We start from the raw sequence: 4,939 nt of genomic DNA, 5'->3' as shown, positions 1-4,939 counted from the left end.
GCACACCAGGGACCGGGACGAGGTCGGGGTGGAGGGCGAGGGGCTGCCCATTCAGCCGGTTTGTATTTCGTGGGCTGGATCCTGTTCTCGAGGCTGCTTCAGTGCTCGGCCCCTCTGCTCCTTCCTGCCTCCAGCCCGGCGCCCTCCTCTGCACACATGCACCCAGGGCGAACCGTCCTACCCGCACAGACACGAGCCCCTTCATGTCTCTCCCTAGATTCTGCATCTCCTTTCTTCTTCCCTGCTACGAGAGGCAAAATCCTGCTGTCCTGCTCGCCACGCTCGTCCTCCATGGCCCATGCCTGGGGAGAGGGCTGGGAGCACTCCTTCCTGCCCACCCACACCCACGGCTCACCACCCTGACTTCGGACCCCACCCCTTCCCTCTCTCAACCCCATTAAAACCAACAGCTTCTGCAACCCTTGGGCTGGTTTCAGTTTCTTTTCCTTCAGCCCGTGGCCTTCACGTCTCTGAGCATGGAAAAGTGGAGGCGGACCAGGGAGGTAGCCGCGGAGTCTGTTCCTGGTCTCTCCCGGGGTGGAGAGGTTCTTGGAGGTCCTAGGAGGGTAAGGAAAGGCTGGGAAAAGCCAAGCTGGCAGGACTCTGGCAAACGTTGCTTAGGTTAGAGCCATGTGCACGGATTGGTCTGGCCCAGGAGGCCTAGCCGAGGGTCTGCTCTCAGGTGGGCACTGGGTTAGGTGGGGAGGGGGCTTCCAGTTACTCCCCTGTGCTGCCCTGAACTCCGCCACGGCTGGGCGTGGGGGCCCATTTCTTGGCCCCTCAGCGATGGCCCAGCCGATGCCGGGCCTGGTGGCAGGGGCCGGTGGTGGGCGAGGCAGGTCCTCTGCTCTCCTCGAGTCTGCACACCGAGTGAGGATCGAAACAAATACCACCAAGGGCTGTCTGAGCGACCAGTGGCTAAGCGATGGCAACCGGCGTAAAGAATTGTATGAGGGATTCGGAGATGAGAAGGTTTAGTACGAGTGAAAGTCCAGTACAAGGGGACATTGGCAAGAACTCGGATGGCCTCTGGCTGCAAAACCCAAGGGCCAGATTCCCGAAGAGGGACTGTGGTTCTACTCCCTCCTGCGGGGGGAGAAGTCGTGAGTAACAGGACAGGAACCTCCACGTGTCGCCATTACTTTACGATAAGTGACGACGCGTGGGCAGCCGGTGCTACCACTGCCCCCAGAGGCAAAGTCCAAACCCAGATGCAAAACAGATTAGAAAAATGCTTACGGCTCATACAAAAGACCAAGGGCTTACCAATCAAATGCATAGCTGCTCAACACTGAGGAGAAAAGAACCGTTCCCCCAAACAAGTGTTCCCATCGTAGCTGGAGACCTCGCTTTTCATTTCTCCAAGAATATCAGATGCTTCTGAAGCAAAATTTCACAAACTCCCGTGAAACTCCACAAACTTTTGCCAACCCCAGGCATCGCCATCCACACGCTCTGCCTTCTGCTCTAAGCTGGACGCACCCTCGTGGGCCCCGTGTCATGCCCCAAGTTCCCATCGCCTTTGGCCACTGCGAGACCCCGACCCAGCAACGCTTCCTCCTTTCTGCCGCGTCATCAGCATTACCCCCTCCACCGCACCAGTCACAGCAGCACACAAACCCACTTCACTTTCCTGTGTTGAAAACAAACCCCAAATCCTTTTTTTTTAAAGGTTTTATTTATTTATTTGACAGACAGAGATCACAAGTAGGCAGAGAAGCAGGCAGAGAGAGAGGAGGAAGCAGGCTCCTTGCTGAGCAGAGAGCCCGATGTGGGGCTCGATCCCAGGACCCTGAGATCATGACCTGAGCCGAAGGCAGAGGCTTTAACCAACTGAGCCACCCAGGCACCCCAAACGCCCCCGAATCCTTAACTGCCACTCTTTCCACATCGTAGTGGACCACTCTGCTCCTCCTATGACCATCCACTGTGGGCAGTTATCTCTTGGGACTGTCTCTCACACTTTCTCAGGCTCCCATCCCTACCATTTCTCTGGATGGTCTTTTCTGAGTGTGTGCATTCACACACACACAGGCACGCATGCGCGCGCGCACACACACACACACACACACACAAATGTCCTTCAGAATAGCAAAACAAGGATAGGAACTGAGGGGTTAGTTAAGCGTTCACTTGTGCCCTCTGGTGTCTGAAGAGAGAAACAACACATGCACACAGAACTAGTAAAAGTCTGCTAGTTCAAAACTCAATATAGGATATGCACATGAAAATATATATGTAATTCATTAATGACTTTTTTTAAAGATTTTATTTATTTATTTGAGAGACAGTGAGAGAGAGCATGAGCGAGGAGAAGGTCAGAGGGAGAAGCAGACTCCCCATGGAGCTGGGAGCCCGATGCGGGACTCGATCCTAGGACTCCGGGATCGTGACCTGAGCCGAAGGCAGTCGTCCAACCAACTGAGCCACCCAGGCGTCCCTAATGACTATTTTTTTTAAGATTTTATTTATTTATCTGACAGACAGAGATCACAAGTAGGCAGAGAGGCAGGCAGAGAGAGAGGAGGAAGCAGGCTCCTTGCTGAGCAGAGAGCCCGATGTGGGGCTCGATCCCAGGACCCTGGGATCATAACCTGAGCCGAAGGCAGAGGCTCTAACAGACTGAGCCACCCAGGCACCCCTCAAATGAGTATTTACTACATTATTTCCACTGCAGTGAGAGATTTCACAGTGTATCCCAAATGCCTCTAATCCTGGGGTGGGCGCATATGGATACCCAAGAAGCTTCACGGGACAGGTGCACTGGGTTTGAAGGAAGTGTTCTATCACTCAGCCACAGAAGGAAAGAAGAAAGAAAGCAGCAAGAAGGAGCAAAGGCAGAGGCGAGAGAAGAAGAGGTGCTAGAAGTAGTGAGCTCCCCAGTGTGGATGGAATGCCGGGCAGCACAGGGAAGGATGGGACTGGAAATGTAAGTTGGAACTAGTTAACAGGGCTCTGCATGCCATGGGCAGGGATTTAGACTTCATACTTAAGAAGATGGGAATCACTAAAGCTTTGAGCAAGGGGGCAAAATAACCCAAGCTGTGCTTTGGAATATCATCACAGGTGTGCTGGATGGGGCAGCAAGACAAAGGGAAAGGCAGAAAAGCCTTTGGGCACTAGTGTGCAGGCCTGAGCTAGGATGGCTTCCACAGGAAGACAAGGAAGGGAACGGATCCTGGAATCACCACTGAAGTAGAATTGCTAAGACCCCGGCTCTGTAGAAAGAAGGCAGTCAAAAAGGACCGCGTTGTTTAGAATCTGGGATGATGACAGAAATAGACAAGACAGAGCACTCAGGGAAGAGCAGATTTCTTTGGAGGTATAGTGGTAAGCTTTTCTTGGAAGAAGCTAAATTTAAGTGCAGGCAAGGCTATCTGAGAAGATAGCAGAGAGGCGGAAGTTTCGATAAAGAACTCCAGAGAGAAGGAACACTTAGCATCTTCTCGGTCACTCACATGAAGCGAATGTTGTTGTGGACAAGGGAAGTGAGAGCCAGAGAAAGGCACCAAGAGCATCTCCACCAGGAGCAGACATGGTGCAAGAGAACGCTGCACAAGGGTATGTGATGTGAATGGAACTCTTGAAGCCACATCCCAGGGCAGTGATGTCAGTACGTAAGTGCATCGACCAGGAGGCCGTTAGAGGTGGAGTCCCCAGGCCAGCCAGGTCCACATAAGAAGAAGGTGGTCGCACTACAGTCTGGCAAAGCTCTCAGTATGACCCTCAACTTGATGCCTTCAGCCAAGGATTTCGTGCAATTACCCTCAGATTATCTACCTCAACCCAACACCCTGACCATGTCAGGCAAAGAGGGTACAGATGGAGGACTAGGGCTGCAGGGGAAACACCACAGCTGAATGAGGCACCTGGAAAATATCTACCATCAGCTCAAGAGCAACACGTAAGGCCAAGCGAGTACCTTTGCAGGGTCTAGTTCACCTGAAGGCTGGTGACTAGTCAGACTAAAATAAACATCATGGATAATAAAAATGTGGCTGATGGTTTTAATGCATTTATAACTATTTCTGCCACTTTAAGTTATAACTTGTTTGAAAGTAGGATAGTTTAATTCCAAAAATGAATTCCTTCAAGTGTGTGTATGTGTGTGTTTTTTAAAGATTTTATTTATTTATTTGACAGAGAGAGATCACAAGTAGGCAGAGAGGCAGGCAGAGAGAGAGGAGGAAGCAGGCTCCCCGCTGAGCAGAGAGCCCAATGTGGGGCTCGATCCCAGGACCCCGAGATCATGACCTGAGCCAAAGGCAGCAGCTTAACCCACTGAGCCACCCAGGCGCCCCCAAGTGTGTTTTTTAAACTTCAGATTCTTAGGTCATGCCCTCTCCAATCCCCAGAGCTTCTGTACCTCAAGAATCTACATATTTTTTTAATTTAATTTTTTTATTTTTAAGTAATCTCTACAACCCCAAGATCAAGCATTACACACTCTACACGGAGTCGGCCAGGTGCCCCAAGAATCTGCATTTTTTTTTCCTAAACCTCTCCACTGGTTCCAATGCAGGGTTCTGCTGGCTACACTTTGAGAACATCTCTTCAAGGACAGGGAGCTGAGAGAGATCCTTCTCACCTTCTGACCCACAGGAACACAGATGTAAATTTTTGAAAGACCCAAAAATATTCTTGCTTTTTGTTTGCATATAAAAAAAAAAGAGAGAGACTTTAAAGCTTACCTTTGAAAGAAAGAAAAGAATGATACTGAAATATTCATTATTTAATCAATGTACAAAACATAGACATGGGGGAAATAACATTAATAATTAACATGTGCTCCTTTACACCACAGGAAAGGGAATGGGAAAGCACTGACTTTAGGGTTTCATCATTTTTTGAAGGAGCAAAGAATAAAGCTAGCTTTCCATTCTAAGAAAAAAGAAAGAAAGAAAGAAAGAAAGAAAGAAAGAAAGAAAGAAAGAAAGAA

This window comes from Mustela erminea, chromosome 6 (genome assembly GCF_009829155.1).
Source record: "Mustela erminea isolate mMusErm1 chromosome 6, mMusErm1.Pri, whole genome shotgun sequence".
NCBI lineage: Eukaryota > Metazoa > Chordata > Mammalia > Carnivora > Mustelidae > Mustela > Mustela erminea.
This window is presented reverse-complemented; position numbering follows the sequence as displayed.